Source organism: Myotis myotis, unplaced genomic scaffold (genome assembly GCF_014108235.1).
Source record: "Myotis myotis isolate mMyoMyo1 unplaced genomic scaffold, mMyoMyo1.p scaffold_m19_p_2, whole genome shotgun sequence".
In the NCBI taxonomy this organism is placed as follows: domain Eukaryota; kingdom Metazoa; phylum Chordata; class Mammalia; order Chiroptera; family Vespertilionidae; genus Myotis; species Myotis myotis.
Genome location: NW_023416324.1, coordinates 163,682,768 through 163,701,864, shown reverse-complemented (window position 1 = coordinate 163,701,864; position 19,097 = coordinate 163,682,768). Strand labels below are relative to the sequence as shown.

At 40.5% G+C, this 19,097-nt stretch overlaps 1 protein-coding gene and 1 pseudogene across 1 annotated transcript in view; both read right to left on the bottom strand.

Moving 5' to 3' along the window:
• The window catches only part of PAK2 (p21 (RAC1) activated kinase 2), a 111,129-nt gene that overhangs the window by 71,391 nt on the left and 20,641 nt on the right, over positions 1-19,097 (bottom strand). The gene's annotated exons all lie outside the window — the stretch shown is intronic.
• Positions 2,827-16,282, bottom strand: LOC118675737 (annotated as a pseudogene).

The window sequence follows — 19,097 nt, the reverse complement described above, 5'->3', positions numbered from 1 at the left end:
CATTCATGCAGGGGAGTGGGAGGGTGTCCCTCAGCCCGGCCAGCACCCTCTGCCATCTGGGACCCCTTGGGGGATGTCAGACTGCTGGTTTAGGCCTGATCTCACACATCCCTCACAAAATCTGGGACTGCTGGCTCCTAACCACTAGCCTGCTTGCCTGCCTGATAGCCCCTAACCCAGCCGTGGGCAAAATACGGCCCGCAGGCCAGATCTGGCCCGTTTGAAATGAATAAAACTATTGAAAAAAAAGACCATACCCTTTTATGTAATGATGTTTACTTTGAATTTATATTAGTTCACACAAACACTCCATCCATGCTTTTGTTCCGGGCCTCCAGTCCAGTTTAAGAATCCATTGTGGGAGAACCAAGATGGCGGCATAGGTTAACGCCGGAGTTTGCTGCCTTGAACAACTACTTCAAAAGTGAAACTAAAAAACGGAACGGACATCACCCAGAACCACAGGAACGCTGGCTGAGTGGAAGTCCTACAATTAGGAGGAAAAAGAAACGCATACGGACACTCAGAGGAGGCGCAGTGCTGAAGTCAAATTCTGAGGTGTGGAGTGCAGGGAGCGGGCTGGCGGCGGAGGGCGCGGTTGGCGTTTTCAATCGGGAGGGAGTCGCAGACTCTGAGCTCCAGATACAGGCGAGTCTTTAGGGACCCAGACTCAAACGGGAGAAGCGGGACTGTCTGGCTTCGGTCAGAGCGAGTGCAGCTTTCTCTCCGAGCTTTGCAGTGGGTGCTGGGACTCAGAGAGGCAGAGCCCCTGGGGACAGGACTGAGAGCCGCCATAACTGCTCTCTCCGGCCCACCCTGCTGATCCTGTGCGACCCGCCCCGCCCAAGCCCTGCACACAGGCATTTGCCGGATAGCCTCAGGCAAAGGCTAGATTAGCACCTCCCTAGAGGACAGAAGTTCTCTCACTGCAGACACAGCTGATTCTCATAGCCACTTGGCCTGGAGGTCAAACCCTCCCTGGTATTAGCTACAACAATCAAGTTTAACTATAAGACTGCACACAAAGACCACTAGGGGGTGCACCAAGGAACCATAACAAAATGCGGAGACAAAGAAACAGGACAAAATTGTCAATGGACGATATAGAGTTCAGAACCACACTTTTAAGGTCTCTCAAGAACTGTTTAGAAGCCGCCGATAAACTTAATGAGATCTACAAGAAAACTAATGAGACCCTCGATCTTATATTGGGGAACAAACTAGAAATTAAGCATACACGGACTGAAATAACGAATATTATACAGACTCCCGACAGAAGACCAGATGAGCGCAAGAATCAAGTCAATGATTTGAAATGCGAGGAAGCAAAAAACACCCAACCGGAAAAGCAAAATGAAAAAAGAATCCAAAAATGCGAGGATAGTGTAAGGAGCCTCTGGGACAGCTTCAAGCGTACCAACATCAGAATTATAGGGGTGCCAGAAGATGAGAGAGAGCAAGATATTGAAAACCTATTTGAAGAAATAATGACAGAAAACTTCCCCCACCTGGTGAAAGAAATGGACTTACAGGTCCAAGAAGCTCGGAGAACCCCAAACAAAAGGAATCCAAAGAGGAACACACCAAGACACATCATAATTAAAATGCCAAGAGCAAAAGATAAAGAGAGAATCTTAAAAACAGCAAGAGAAAGAAACTCAGTTACCTACAAGGGAATACCCATACGACTGTCAGCTGATTTCTCAACAGAAACTTTGCAGGCCAGAAGGGAATGGCAAGAAATATTCAAAGTGATGAATACCAAGAACCTACAACCAAGATTACTTTATCCAGCAAAGCTATCATTCAGAATTGAAGGTCAGATAAAGAGCTTCACAAATAAGGAAAAGCTAAAGGAGTTCATCACCACCAAACCAGGATTATATGAAATGCTGAAAGGTATCCTTTAAGAAGAGGGAGAGGAAGAAAAAGGTAAAGATACAAACTATGAACAACAAATATGCATCTATCAACAAGTGAATCTAAGAATCAAGTGAATAAATAATCTGATGAACAGAATGAACTGGTGAATCAGGGACATAGAAAGGGAAAAAAAAAAAAATCCATTGTGGCCCTGGAGTCAAAAAGTTTGCCCACCCCTGCCCTAACCACTTCTGCCTGCCAGCCGGATTGCCCCCTAACTGCTCTCCTGCTGGCCTGATCTCACCTAACTTCTCCCCTACCTGCCCGATCACCCCAACTGCCCTCCCCTGCCAGTCTGATGGCCCCCAACTGCCCTCCCCTGGGAGATCCGCCTCCTCCACCAGGCCCCGCCTCCACTGTGCGTGCAGCCATCTTGAGGCGGCCATCTTGTGATGATGTCACAGGCGAGGGCCCCCCAGGCTTTTATTAGTATAGATACCCAGCACAGGCAAATTCATAGAGAAATAAAGTAGACTGGTGGCTGCTAGGGGGTGAGGGGAATGGGAAGTGACAGCTAATAGTATGAAGTTTCTTTTGGGGGAAGGAAAATGTTATGGAATTAGACATTGGTAATGGTTGCACAATCTGGTAAATACACTGAAACCGCTCACTGAATTGTACACGTTAAAATGGTAAATTTCAGCTATGTAAATTATATCTCAATTTAAAAAAGAAATTAATATTTACTGCATAAAGATTAAAAGTTAATAAATATTGAAAGTTCTGCTTCTACTCTCATGATTATTATTTGTAAGATCCTATGCTAGAAGCTGGAGAACATAAAGGAGTTCATAACCTAAGAATAGAAAAGACAAACACAGGAGAACCAAGATGGCGGCATAGGTAAACACCGGAAATTGCTGCCTCCCACAACTACTTCAAAAATACAAAAGGGGCTGCACCTCAGAGGGGACGCAGCCACAGCCTAGTGCCCCCACCCTTCCCTTCCAGGCCACTGGTCTGGTCCGGGTCCGCGGGACCTGGGGTGACCCTCGGCACCAAGCACCCGGGCGAGCGGCGACACCGGAGGCCACGGCCACCGTGGCGGCTCCGTCTGCCTGGGCCCTCGGGGTCTCCAGCCCGGCTGCCGCCCCCAGCTCCTACGGGGTGTTCTGCAAAGGGCTGTCCCGCACGCTGCTCGCCTTCTTCGAGCTGGCCTGGAAGCTGCGCTCGAATTGCCCGTACTTCTATGTCGCGGGCTCCGTCATCCTCAACATCCGCTTGCACGTACACTTCTAGAGTCGTGATTACGCTAACGTTCTCTAGACCGGCACCAGGAGGCCCTGCGACGGAGCAGAGCGGAGCTGCGGACGTGGCCTCCTCGGTCTCGCGAGAGTGGCTGGACTCCCCGCGCGGCTGCGCTCGCCGCCGTCCGCCGAGCTCCCGGATGGGCTCGGAAGTCCTGCCGAGACTGGAGAGGTCAGACGCGACTTCCAGCAACAGGGAAGAATTTGATTACGGCCCGGACAAGATTTAAGAAGCTGTGCATCCTGAAAACAAAATCAGGACGAACAGGATGCGTTATATCAAAAACAGAAGGCGACTGAATTTTTCAGGAAGCAAATGTAAAATATAAGTTCATGGCTCAAATTAAGATTTTAAAAAATCACCAATTTCGGGAATTATGGATTGACTTGTAAGCAAGAGATTGAATGAGTAAAGAAGCTGAAGATCTTAAGGATATGATGTGGAAGGCATGTATTTCTTCATTCCCCCAAGAGAAAACGACAATCAGATTTTCAGTGAGATTTAAAAAACTGTACAGGAAAAGCATCCTTCCGATGTCAAACAGTGTAAAATGCTGCAGGATTTTGAGCAGAGGGTTGGAGTGTAAGACAGTGGACTCTGTTTCGGCGTCCCAGTGAGTGGCACAGTTCCAGACATCGGCGCCAAAGAAAAGGAAACCCAGTTTAGCACAAAGCATGGCTATTTAATGAATAACATCTAAATAATCAGAATAATTTATGCAAATACTGTCTATCGTCTTTTTCTTTTAAGAGGATACTTAATTATGGTTACAAAGTAGAATACAAGTGTGGTCACCCGTGATCATGTAACAGTACAGTTTTCTGGGGGGGATGTTGAAGGGAGGAGAGGAAGGTAAATGGAGTGGTAGTGGGGTCTTTATGTAAAGTGGGAAGTTGAAAGATACAGTCCTGCTCATGAGGAAAGAAGACGTTTTGTGAGAGAGTGGCCATAAGGTTGCTAAAATAGCAATGGAACTATTAAACAGGGAGGAGAGTAGAAGAGAACAGCAGTAAGTCAATGAATGCTTAAAGATGGAGTGTTAGGTGGCATGTCTCAAAAGAAAAACTGAATACCTGGTATGTTGGAATATAGAGTTGAGATTTTGAATGCTTTAGGGATGCTGGAGATGAATTAGTGGTCTGCAGATTTTTATTTTTTTTAATAAGAAAACAAAACTGAGGCAATTATGAACCCAGGAAAAATAAAAGCTTGTTCAGGAACTACACTGCATACCTCAACTGTGAATAACACTCGTCATAAAGTCAGTCATAATAATGTTAGCACTAAATATGGATAGAACATGATTATGTAACATGAGAGGGGTGGAGAGGAGAGGTGTGTGTAATGGGGAAGAATCAGTCAATAAAAAAGCAATATTGAAAAAAAAATACAACTAAAAGACAAAATGGATATCATTCAGAACTACAGGAAGGCTGGCTGAATAGAAATTCTACAACTAGAAGGAAAGAGAAAAGCACACTGAGATTCAGAGGGGGTGCGGAAGTGCAGAGGTATGGAGGTGCACACAGCAAGGGCTGGCAACTGAGGACGCGGCTGTCTTTTTGAGTCAGGAGGGAGTCACAAGCCCCCGACTGCTCTGAACTCCAGTTCCGGGAAGTCTCTGGGGACCCAGACTCATACGGGGAGAAACTGGACTGTCTGGCAGTGGGCAGAACTCGGAACTCGAGGGCAGCTTTCTCTCAGAGGTGCTTGCAGCAATTACCTGGACGCTGAGACTCGGGGCCCCTTAGGGCAGGGCTGAGGATCAGCCATAGCTGCTTGCTCCGCCCTGTTGATTCCCTGAGACCCCGCCCCACCCAAGTTGCAGCAGAAGCTTTTGCATATGAATGCCTTGGCCCTTTGCAATCTGAAAATTACCTAACAAACTGCAGCTGGGCCAGACAGACCCAGAACTTCCAAGAGAAGGCCCAAGGCCCCACAGCAGCTTGCATTGCTTCACAGCTGGGCCTCATTAGAGCACCTCCAAACCCCAAACAGGGAAGGGGAATCTGCAGATCCCTTCGTAGGTCCTGCTGGGTAACCTCAGGCAAAGGCTAAATTAGCACCTCCTTAGATCCAAGAGCCAGTGTACCCAGTGGTCAGAGTGGGACCATCCAGATTACAACTCCTCAGATCCATAAGGGATACACTCAGGGGGCAGACTCAGTGAGCACCAAAGCCCCACTGAAGCAAGTCTTGCCCCAGAAGGGTGTCTTCAGCACAGAAGTTCTCCCACCGTAGATACAGCTGATTCTCACAGCCAATTGGCCTGGAGGTCAATTCCTCCCAGTGATACCTACAATAATCAAGGCTTAACTACAACAAGACTGTGCACAAAGCCCACAAAGGGGGTGCACCAAGAGTGTCCACCTCAGGTAACTGGGGAGGCTGAGCCACTGGGCCCTTTAGGACACCTAGCACACAAAGCCACTCTACCAACACGGAAGCATAAAAATGCAGAGACAAAGAAACAGGTCACAAATGACAGAAATGGAGGAAAGCAAACTACTGGATATAGAGTTCAAAACCACGGTTATAAGGTTTTTCAAGAATTTTCTAGAAACTGCCGATAAATTTAGTGAGACCCTGGAGGATATGAAAAAAGACCAACTAGAAATTAAGCATACGTTGACTGAAATAAAGAATAATATACAGAGATCGAACAGCAGACAAGAGGATCACAAGAATCAAGTCAAAGATTTGAAATACGAAGAAGCAAAAAATACCCAACCAGAAAAGCAAAAAGAAAAAAGAATCCAAAAATATGAAGATAGTGTAAGGAGACTCTGGGACAACTTCAAACGCACCAACATCCGATTTATGGGGGTGCCAGAAGAAGAAAGAGAACAAGAGATTGAAAACCTATTTGAAGAAATAATGACAGAAAACTTCCCCTACCTGGTGAAAGAAACAGATTTACAAGTCCAGGATGCACAGAGAACCCCAAACAAAAGGAATCCAAAGAGGACCACACCAAGACACATCATAATTAAAATGCCAAGGGCAAAAGAAAAAGAATCTTAAAAGCAGCAAGAGAAAAACAGTCAGTCACATACAAGGGAATACCCATACGACTGTCAGCTGGTTTCTCAACAGAAACTATGCAAGCCAGAAGGGAGTGGCAAGAAATATTCAAAGTGATGAATTGCAAGAATCTACAACCAAGATTACTTTACCCAGCAAAGCTATCATTTAGAATTGAAGGTCAGATAAAGAGCTTCACGGATAAGAAAAAGCTAAAGGAGTTCATCACCACCAAACCAGTATTATATGAAATGCTGAAAGGTATTCTTTAAGAAGAGGAAGAAGAAAAAGGTAAAGATAAAAATTATGAACAGCAAATACATATCTATCAACAAGTGAATCTAAAAATCAAGTGAATAAAAAATCTGATGAACAGAGTAAACTGGTGAATATAATAGAACCAGGGGCATAGAAAGGGAGTGGACTGACAATTCTTGGGGGGAAAGAGGTGTGGGGGTGTAGGAAGAGACTGGACAAAAATCTTGCACCTATGGATGAGGACAGTGGGAGGGGTAAGGGCAGAGGGTGGGGTGGGAACTGGTTGGAGGAGAGCTATGGGGGGGAAAAGAGGAACAACTGTAATCTGAACAATAAAGATTTAATTTAAAAAAAAAAGAGAGAAGGTGATATTTGGCCATGGATGGTTTGGCTCAGTGGATAGAGCATGAGCCTGCGGACTGAAGGGTCCTAGGTTTGTTTCCAGTCAAGGGCCTGGATTATGGGCTTGATCCCCAGTAGGGGATGTGCAGAAGGCAGCCAATCAATGATTCTCTCTCACATTGATGTTTCTATCTCTCTTTCCCTCAACCTTCTTCTCTGGAATCAATAAAGATATGTTTTAAAAAAAAAAAAAAAGACAAACAAGCTCATTTTAAGTTACGTCATATGCATGCCCTTTATCAATATCTGTTCTCAACACATGCATATTAAAAGCCACTTAGTTTCTTCAAAGTAGCACTTCTCAAAACATTTTGGCCTCAAGACCCCTTTAGAACTCTTTAAAATATTTGAGAATCTCAAATAATTTTTGTTTATGTGGGTTACAACTGTCTATATTTATCACATGAGAAATTAAAACAAGTTAAATATTTATTTCATTAAAAATAAACCTATTACATGTTAATATAAATGACACTTTTATGAAAAATAATAAAACAAAATAAACTTGAGAAGAGTGGAATTATTTTACATTTCTGCAAATTTGGCTTAGTAGAAGACAGCTGAATGTTTATAATCTGCTTCTGCATTCAATTTATTGGGTCATTAATTGTGGAATCTGAAACCACAGTAATAATGTTGTAGTATTACATTAAACCCATTGATTTCTCTTACAATCCAAATGAATCTTTTACTCCTGTATGAATTTTATAATGAGAGAAATTATTTGGAAAATATTGGTTCACTGAATTATGAATACATTCTATATATGTACATATTTCATTATATAATAAAAATAAAATCACATTAATATCACCATTGATATAATCAGAAAAATCTTAAGTATTGGGAAACTGTCCAACTCAACCAAGTAGATACAAGTTTTCTAAAATTCTAATTTTCACTTGAAAGCTTAAATCACTTCATTCATTTTCAAGACAATGTCTGCCAAATACCCAAGTCAAAACAACCAGAGTTTGTGGGCCAGTTATTCTTTCAAATAAATATAGTTTTTCATGAAGGGATTGTTTAATTCAATCACATACGTGGTTTTCTGCAAGGCAACCCATCATGTTTCATAGGTGCCTTTTGATTACTTCCCAATTTGCTACATACTTTTCTTTGTCTCAGGAAGTTTTACCCACCACTGCTTTTGCACCATCAATGCAAATGTTAAAATAGTGTAAAAGGCAAAGAATGTGTTAGTATTACTATGAAAATGGGTTTTGACCCAACAGACCCCAAGGGTACCACAGACTACACTTTGAGAATTGCTGCTTTAAAGTGTACCCCAGCTCTATACATCACCCTTATACCTCCAATTCTTTCCTTTCTTTTGTTTAATTTTTATTTATTGAAGGGAAAGAAGGGGAGAGGAGGGAGAGAGGGAGGGTGAGAGGGAGAGAGAAACATTGATTTGTTGTTCCACTTATATATGCATGCATTCATTGGTTGCTTCTTCTATGAGCCCTGACTGGGGATTAAACCTGCAACCTTGGTATTATCAGGACAACGCTCTAACCAACTAAGCTACCCAGCCAGGGCCCTAAAGAGTTTCCATGCATTCGGTTTTTGTTTACAGAAAGAAGTCAGAATTGGTTAAACACACAGCTATTCATAACCTACAGACTGAGTACTAAACTCTTGTAGTTAAGGCCATTAATTACTGAATCAATCTGATCTCATTTGAATGTAACATGTTAATCCTATACTTCATGTTCCCCAAATATACCAAAGACCTACCTGGCCTAAATCATCTTTGTGAATATATTTCTCCATTCTCAAATTTTCTTCATCCTTTTCTTTATCCAACCAAATCTTTCAATGCTCAGTAAAAATTACTTCCTATGTAAGGCCATTCCTGTCTATCTATACCTTCTAAAATAACCCCTCACATCTCCTGAATGCAAGCTGTACAGGAAAATAAATTCAGGGACTATTAAAGTTGGAAAATATTAGAATTGATTGGTCCATCTTCCTTATACATAAAGGAAGTGATGAACCAAAAAGTAAATTGTTTGCCTCAAGTCACACAAATCTAATTACTAACAAACTAAGACCGGAATTCAAGTTTACTAACAAATCGTTCTTAATTATGTTAATACTAGAGGTCCGGTGCATGAAATTCATGCAGTGATGGGGGGCTGTCCCTTAGCCCGGCCTGCACCTTCTCCAATTCAGGACCCCTCAGGGGATGTCCAACTGCTGGTTTAGGCAGGCTCCTAACCGCTCACCTGCCTGCCTGCCTGATCGCCCCTAACTGCCTCTGCCTGCCTGCCTGATCACCCCTAAACGCCTCTGCCTGCTGGCCTCATCGCTTCTTACTGCTCCCCTGCAGCCTGATCGCCTCTAACTCCTCCCCTGCAGCCTGATCACCCCTAACCACTTTCCCCTGCCGGCCTGATCACCCCAACTGCTCTCCCCTGCCGGCCTGATCGCCCCTAGCCACTCTCCCCTGCTGGCCTGATCGCCCCTAACCACTCTGCCTGCCTGCCTGATCGCCCCTAACCACCTCTGCCTCGGCCCTGCCATGGTGGCTTTGTCCGGAAGGATGTCTGGAAGGACATCTGGTCTATCTGGTCTAATTAGCATATTACCCTTTTATTAGTATAGATACTGCACCATCCTCTGACAATAAATTATAAATTTGCATCATTAATTATAACTTTAGGTGTCTTTCTTACCCAAGACTTCAAGCAATTTAAAGGCAGGCATTGCTCTAGCCAGTTAGCTTACTGGAAAGAGTGTCGGCCTGCAGGCTGAAGGGTTCTGGGTTCAATTCTGGTCAAGAGCACGTACCTCCGTTGCAGGCTTGATCCCTGGCCCTGGTCGGGGTGTGTGCGAAGGCAACCAATCAATTTGTCTCTCTCATATTGATTCTCTCCCTCTTCCTCCCTCTTCACTCTCTCTAAAAATCAATGGAAATATATCCTTAGGTGAGAATTAATTACAAAAAAATAAAGGCAGGGATTGTACTACTATTGCTATTACTACTACTGCCACCACTGCTATACTATTTTACTATCTTCTATAATGTTTAACATAGATCCTTGCATGTCCTAGACAATAATCTTTACTGATTTATGATACACACTCTGTGCCCAGATGAAATATTCTTCTTCTTTATTAACTCTCTTATCAAAGAGCACTTCGCTAAGATAACATTATCCACTACCCTATATTAACAAAAATATTTTTGGAAAGATTTATAGCCTCCCCCTAACAACCAATTTATGGCCTTAATCTTCAATCCTGTTCCATAAAGCAGTGTGTTTTTTTGTATATTGCTTCTACTGTCAACTGCCTAAAAAGTGCCAAATGAGGATGTGATAAGGTTCTTTACATATTACATTTAGCCAGAAACAATAGAGAAATGTAAAAACAATTCATGATAAAATACTGACTTACCTATATTTTGCTCCATTCTTACTCAAAAATGTTTTATAAAAAAAGAACAAATGATAAGTAGTGCCTCTCTCCAAATTTGTTCAAATACTTTTTACTTTTTCTACTCTTTAGTGAAAAACAAGTAGGCGAAACAAAAAGCATGCCCCAAACACACTGTACTCTTCTAACAGGCCCATTGTGTAATTGTGACTGACTCAAAGACAAACAATCCCTCAACTGTCTATTGAAGGAGACCAGGGGAAGTTAAATCTACAACAGAAATACAAAAAGGAGTGGTGTCTGGAACCAGTCAGTCCAACCAGTAGAAATTACTAAATTTATTATAATCCACTAGGATCAACTAGTACAAACCGTATACTATTAAAAAACATGATTTAAAAGCACAATTTAAAAATAAATAAATAAAAGCACAATTTCGCTTTATATTTTTACTTACATTTTATATAAACAAATAGACCTTAATTTTCAATACCATATGAATATAATAATGCAACACTATTTGTTAAGACATCTAACAGTCTCTCCATAAACTACAAGAGCCCCAACATCACTGGCCTTTTATTCCTCCTTCTCCCCCCAAAAGCTTCAAATGCCTTTAATCACAAAAGCATCAATAAAAATATGCCAAATCGAAAAAAACAAACAAAACAAATTTTAAAAAAAAATTTAATATCCCAAATCATCTTAGGTAGATAATATACACTGTGAAACAAAAGTTCACCAATCAGAATGAAAGGATTATTTTATTTGGTGGCAATACTCACAACATCAGGACTATTATTAGTAGCAAAGCCAAAAAGGCAAAGTAGGAAAGAGATACAGAAAACAAAATTAGGGCACTGGTAAAGAATAAAGAAGAAAAATGAAACTCAGATTCACACTCAAATAAATAAAGGACTGGATAACATCAAATCTTTAAAAACAATGGGTATTAAATTTTTTTTAATGCATGGGTAAGCTAGTTAAGATGAAAGAATGTTTCCATAGAGCTCCCAAAGCAAAGTGAAACCTGGAATAAGAGAGTAAGCGATTTACTAATCCAGTTATTCTTGAGGGATTTTTGACTAAACTCTGGAGACCATAAATTTCCACTGTGATGTCTCTCACAGAGGACATGTGAAAAATCAACCCAGTCTCCCTAAATTTAAAAATGTAACAGGAATCCTTCCCATATAAAGCTAGGACCTAAAAGGCTATAATAAATAGTAACAGTGAATCAGAAATAAATCCTTCTGGGCAGAAGGGAATCTCTGAGAAATTGCAAACAAAATACACATTTATGATCTGAATTCAGTCCATCTAAAAAAATCCCAAATTGGTTTAATTGAATGTGGTAGCACTCCCTGGTGAATGGTAGTATCAAATATAAATATAAAGCCTACATAGGAGAAAAAAACTTCAACACAGGCCTCAAATAATAACCAAAAATAAAATTCTAAGGAAAGAAAGACCTCATAGTGAAAATTCAGAAAATAAAAAAAGGTATCGTGATAGATAACTAGCCAAAACAGACTGGTGATATAGATGTGCAATGATCTGACACAGAGGATATCTAAGAAGTTCAGGGGAAACAGGCAGGAAAAAAGCAAATATGAAAAAAACAATACAGAACATTCAATAAGAAAAACATACTTCAAAATTAAGACCCAACATTTGAATTAAAAAGCAGCAAAGACTTAGTGGAAGAGAGAATTTGTGAAGTGGGAGATGTATCTGGAAAAGTATCTAGATTATGTAGGACAGAGAGACAAACAGAAAATCTGAAAGAGAAGATGAGTAAGTTGAATGACCTAAGAAACATCTATTCGGAGTTCCAGAAGGAGATGATAGAATAAATGAGAGAATGGTTCACTAGATAAATTAATAGCTGAAAACTTTCTAGAACTGATGAAATAAATTGAAGAAATCTAATGAATAAAAAGCAGGCTGTGTCCCCTGCCCAGTGGGGCTTGACACGGGTGGGGCCAGCTGGGTCTTGGTGTCACCCAATGGGGGTGGGGCTGGCAGGACACTTCTATTATAGAGAAAGGGCAAATAGCAATATTAAAATATTTCCTCTAATTAATTCCCCCCCCCTTTTTTAAATTTTGTTTTATTGCTTAAAATATTACAAAGAGTAGTACCTATGTCTCCTCCCCCCCCCCTTGACCTTTCCCCAGCTAATTCCCTTTTAATGTGCACAAATTTCATGCATCAGGCCACTAGTAATGTCATAAAAAAATACGAAGTTCCTAGGACAGAAGTTCCAAACTTACTTCCCTCACTCTCAGCAATTATTTCACAGTGCTCCAAGCCAACAGAAATTACTAACAGTTTCATTTATTTAGTAGTTAGGTCCAAACAACTTCATTAGTATTCATTCATGTCCTAAACACTTAGTAACTATTTTAAAAAGCAATACACGTAAATTGAAAAAAATATTTTTATTTCTTAATCACTTATACATGAGAAATATTCACCTGATGGGCAATGTTTTCTAATACTGTATATTCCTAATAATGCAAAGATACTGCACAACCTCTGAAACCGCAGACCCTGCCCAGTCTTACATTTTGTTCCACACTGATTTTCATACTTTTCATCTCAGACAACTGAGATGAAAAGTACACATTATCAAATGTATCACAACCTAATGTTGAAACTGGAACTTCCTAAGAGCTACAAGTTCAAACTATGTCCAACAGATGTTCATCACAATTTCCCTCTAAAATTTAAAATATCCTGTGGTCCTCTGAGCTCACAGGGGCACCCCAAAGTGCCTTGGAACAGTTTGAGATCCATGGACCTAGGACCTTTATAAAGGGGAAAATGTATTGAAAGACAGACATTAAGAAGATCTAAGTAAATGGGAATACTAATGTTCATAAATTTAAAGACTCAAAATTGTACAGATGACAAATTTCCTCAAACTAATCTGTATATTCGAATGGAATCCTAATCAAGTCCCAGAAGTCTTTTGTGAAAAATTGGACAGCTAATTATAAAATTATACAAAGAGCAAAGGCCTAGGAATAGCAAAGACATTCCTGGAGAATAATGTGAATAGGCTCTAACACCAAAACTTTTTATTAAAGAAGTTGGATCCTATACCAGATACCACACCACTTACACATCTTTTCTGATCCTCTTAGCTTCATTTGTCTCTTGTTCAAGCTGCTACTCCAGCTACCAGCTCTATATTGGGTGTAGCCAACTTTTACTTATTAGTATCATCATTTTTAATGGTAGCAATATGGATTATTAAGCTGTGCTTTAGTACAGGTGCTGGGGCTTGCCCGTGATACTTTTCTTTTTTAAAATATGTTTTTATTTATTTCAGAGAGAGAAAGGGAGGGGGAGAGAGAGTTAAAAACTTCAATGATAAGAGAGAACCATCGATCGGCTGTCTTCTGCAAGCTCCCCACCAGGGATAGAGTCTGCAATCCAGGCATGTGCCCTGAACCGGGAATTGAACCAGTGACCTCCTTAACGTACAAAGCCCAGATGTACAAAGCCAGTTCTTTTATGAGCAATTACACCAGGAAACTGACAGCTAAGTGGATGTTGTGCACAAGCTCATCATCTGTCATCTTCACATGGCAAATAGCTACTGCCCTACACAACTTCTTCTCTTCATCTGGAACTTGTGAATTTCACTTCATCGACTTTGGCCACCATGCTCTTATTGTGGGTCAGCAAGGAAGGGAACTTGACAGCCTTATTTCAGGTCTGGGCCCAGGATTCTGATTGATTAGAGACTATGAAGCCAAAAAGGCACCATACTTCTTGACCAATTTCCTTTTCTTGTCGAATTTCTTCAGCGCCTCAGTGTCTACATGGGGGATATGCATGGCCTTGGCCTCGTCACAGTTCTCAGAACAGATACTGAGAACTTGGGGCAGGAATGGACTTAAGCCTGAAAGTGACTGAGAAGTATTTGCCCTTCTAAGGGTCATAGTTCTTCAGGCTGATCTGCAGCTCTTGCACTGGTCCTGTGCAGGACTTCATGCACTGACTCATAGAGGGTCTTTCAGGAGACTTTGCTGCACATGATTCCTCATGCCGCCAAAAAACAGAAAAGGGCGGGTGTGGCCAACTTTTAAATGCAGGCACAATACGACAACACCTCACTTCATGCCTGAGCTGTACACTGCCATGGGCTACTGTGGCACCCACGCATGCAACCTAGTAGTACAGGAGAGTTAACTCTGACCAACGGTGATGGATCTCAACTTACCAAATAGATCCTTTTTCTCATCCTGTATTAGATGATACTGTGATTGACTTTCTATAACTTCCTAGGGGGAAATACAATAATACTTACTGAGCAAGCAGTTACACTTCCATATTGGCTACGACTCATTCTGTGCTTCTCCCCTTTCTCACACTTCTGCTCCCTGGGAATGTACTTTCTATGTAAAGACACATAAGCCTTTTCCGTCAAGCTCTACCTTCTGGAGAATCCAGATGAAGAAAGATCCTCACTTTACATCATATCAAAAAAATTTTTTTTCAGATGAATTAAAGATTTAATGTGAAAGGCAAAATTCTAACGTTTAGAAAATTATATAGGAGAATATATTTACAGAGGAAAACATCTTTAAGACATAGCACTCTATAAAGGAAAAGATTGATAAATATGACACATTCTACACCATAAAACAGACAAGTCACAAAACAGGAACTCTGCAACAAAAGGTAACTGCAACAAAAATATCCAAAATATATAAAGAATTCCTATAAAGAAATGAGCAAAACAACAAACAACCCAATAAATAACAAGCAAATGGCACAAACTTTTACTTCATAGATTACAGTGACTAAATACATGAAAACATGCCAAATCTCATAAGAAAAAGTGAAAATGTAAATCAACGCCATTAACAGATACCATTTACACCTTCTATATTGGCAAAAATTAAGAAGGCTGACCAAAATTAAGTGTTAGCAAGAATGTAGAGCAAAGAGATTCTTAAACACTGCTAGAAGAGTAAATTGCTACAACTACTTCAGAAAACAACTTGCTATCAGCTTGTAAAGTTGATCATCTGTCTGTATATTCTGCAACTCAGCAATTTTACTCCTGGATATAAATCCAAAAAACTTTGCACATGTGAAAATTATAATATTCATAGTAGTGCTTGTCATAACAGCAAATGACTGAAAACAACTCCATATTAGGCCAATTATGCTTTGGTAACAAACATATCCCCAAACCTCAATGGTTTAACATAGGTGTGGGGAATATTCAGCCCGTGGGCCATATTAAGGCCTGCGAAATCATTTGGTCTGGCATTAGGGGTGAGTTAATTAAATGTTTGACCAAATAGAACAGGCTAGTTTTTAAGTTGATAATTTTGTATGGCCCTCAAATGATGTTATAATGGCCCTTGGCAGAAAAACAGTTCCTCACCACTGGCTTAATACAACAAAGGTTTTACCTGTAGTGGATACTAAGCTTGAGGAAGTTCTCTCTTCTCCTTAAGGAGATTTAGGGATCTAGGCTGCTGCCCTCTTAAAGGTCCACCTTCTTATTAAAGCTCTACTATCTTAACAAGTCACCACCAAGATGGAAAAGACTGAGGGAGCATGCAGCTCTTGACTGTCTCAGTCTACAGGCGGCATGCCTTACTTCCCTCGTAGTTCAACAGTCTGGTACATACATGGAAGGCAACTGTTGAATGAATGCATTAGCACAGATCACTTCAACCACTTCAAGATGATTTGTGAAAAAGCATGGCTGTGACTTGATAAATAACAGAAAGCACAGTTTCCACGGATAAAATATGAGGTAAGGATAGTCCATGAACTATCTATAGGTCACAAAGAGCAAGCAGGCTCCAGCTCACAGAACTATTCTGAATGATCCAGAGTAGCTGGCTGCCACAGCATCCTGTATGCTGTAATGGGAAGAATCCAGAGGCTGCATTCCACTTACAGGAGAGTATGAAATCAAATAACCAGGCAGAGACAAAGAGGCAAAACAAACAAAACAAAAACAACAAAACCTACCTCTCGTCACTTAAGAAAAAAATATAGATGTGTTTTTTATTTATTTATTTATTTTTTAAAATATATTTTATTGATTTTCTTTTTTTACAGAGAGGAAGGGAGAGGGATAGAGAGCCAGAAACATCAACGAGAGAGAAACATCGATCAGCCGCCTCCTGCACACCCCCCACTGGGGATGTGCCCGCAACCAAGGCACATGCCCCAGACCGGAATCGAACCTGGGACCCTCCAGTCCGCAGGCTGACACTCCATCCATTGAGCCAAACCGGCCAGGGATATATATGTGTTTTTAAAGTAAGAAAATTTTTAAGAATATTTCTAGCCCTAACCGGTTTGGCTCAGTGGATAGAGCGTCAGCCTGCGGACTGAAGGGTCCCAGGTTCGATTCCGGCCAAGGGCATGTGCCTTGGTTGCGGGCACATCCCCAGTGGGGGGTGTGCAAGAGGCAGCTGATCGATGTTTCTAACTCTCTATCCCTCTCTCTTCCTCTCTGTAAAAAATCAATAAAATATATTAAAAAAAAAAAAAGAATATTTCTAAACAGTATCAAATTGCAGATAGAGGTTTTAAAAAAAGTGAACACAAGTTTCCCTTTATTCCTACTACCTTCTCCTTTAATCCCAACTAGATTAAACTGCTAATAACTGCAATTTTATGTTATTAACATTTGCACTCCTAGCACATAGTACAGAACGTGATACACGTGTGCTCAATAAATGCTCACTAAAATGAACTGAGACTAGCGTGTAAATAAAGTTATAGAAACAGACATCACCAGGGAATATGCATTAAAAGATAACTTAAAAGAAGACATGGATCTTCATCAAATTTTCATAATTACATCAGTGATGTGAAAAAAAAATCATAGTACCAGATTAAGATATTTTGGGGAAATGAAGTGCCACCATGCAGACAGGCCAACCCTGAATGAGCATGTACTCTTAATGTTCAAATTATCTGTTTTCTTTACAATTTTTTGCTTATAAATACACCATTCTGTAAAATGTGCTATCTGATATGGGTGGCCATCCTAGCCACATACAGCTACTTAAATTTAAATTAATTAAAATTAAATAAAAATAAAATTTTATTTCTTATTCGCACCATAAACCTTTCTATACAACTGCTCATACACAGTCAGAGGAAGAGTGGTTATTTTAAGTCAAAGACTGAACCTAAAAGGTTTAGAAACTAAACTTATACTCAAGTTTTCATTTTCCCCTTAAGTTTGTCTAAAATAGGAGAGCAAACAAGTGACTTCTGTACCAACTTGGTTAAAAGACTGACAAGTCTTGCCGAAACAGGTTTGGCTCAGTGGATAGAGCGTCGGCCTGCGGACTGAAAGGTCCCGGGTTCGATTCCGGTCAAGGGCATGTACCTGGGTTGTGGGCACTTCCCCAGTGGGGGATGTGCAGGAGGCAGCTGATCGATGTTTCTCTCTCATCGATGTTTCTAACTCTCTATCTCTCTCTCTTCCTCTCTGTAAAAAATCAATAAAAAATATATTTAAAAGACTGACAAGTCAAAAGGTACTAGTCTGAATTTAGTAGTAGTATAGGATATTTCTCTGAAAAGGAGTGTAACATTATATATATTCTAATCATTTATGCAAACCCAGTTGTACGCTAACACTCAAGAACTTTGTTTTCATCCTCTAGAATCACTGTCCAATTTTTAAAGCATAAACTCCAATAAAACAGTGATATGGTGTTATAAAGTCTTTCTCTTTCATGAGGATCCTGTAGTCTTTTGCTATCTGGGGGAAGACTAGTCCCTACACCTCAACAAGGGCAAGATTCAGCTTGCAATTTTGTTTCCCAGATGAAGTCTGCTAGAACCCTGCTACTAAGAGGGTTCATTCATATTTTTCATATGAAAATTTGTATGAAAAATATCTGAGCAAAGGAGAGAAAAGCATGATGGACTTCTTAAGATACAACATTCTATCAGTGTGATTACAACAGAAAACCCTTCCCAATGGTTATTTAAAGGTTCCCAAAGTAATGTCTAGTGATTATCTGCTTGACAAACTTCTTAAATAAGTTATGTAAATAAATTTCATATAAACACCAAAGATAGTAAGTTCCAAAATGCAGTTTATATTATTTAGCATTATTACAACTCAGCCAATTTTTTCTATAAAAAAACAAACAAAAGCAGCAGCAAGCACCATCATAAAAAGCTTTCCCTCCCTACTACATCCACTACCTAGTAACGTTTTGTTAAACAATTAACACTGGTTCTCTTTATGGGTAATAAAAAGTGAGTGCCTTTCTCTTGTTTCTAGAATATAAACAATAGACAAAAAGATTTATATTCTAATTTTAATAAAATAAGCATGTACTGTTTTTGTAAGGAGGAAAAGCAGTTGTCATCTCGTTAAAAAGAAACTTACTCATCTTACAAGAGCTCTTTCAAATAGCACTTCTTCTTAACGGTCATAACCTGATATGATCTCTATTTCTCTGAGCTCCTACAACACTAACACCATTCCCATGCTAGTTATTGATTTAGTGGCTCTCAATTCCAAATTCATCCTTTTTGCCTACCCTGAGAATGGATCTGGGTCCTATAGGTATTTTTCCTTTTCCAGCTGGCACCATGTTAAACTTTATCAGTAGAGGGCGCAGGAGAGACACTGCAGAAGTTTTGCTTCCACAGTGTTCTAGCTCACCAGGCTCCTCCAGCTCCAGGCTTCTACAGTGACTTCCCCACTCTCTCTTTGTGGGAGGTTCTGCAGCACAGTTTTGCGGAACAGCTTCCCCTGGAACCCTAGGGGGCAGATGTCAGCACGGGTGCACCAACACATCATCACAATGACCTCGCCATTTAGTGACCCACAGCTA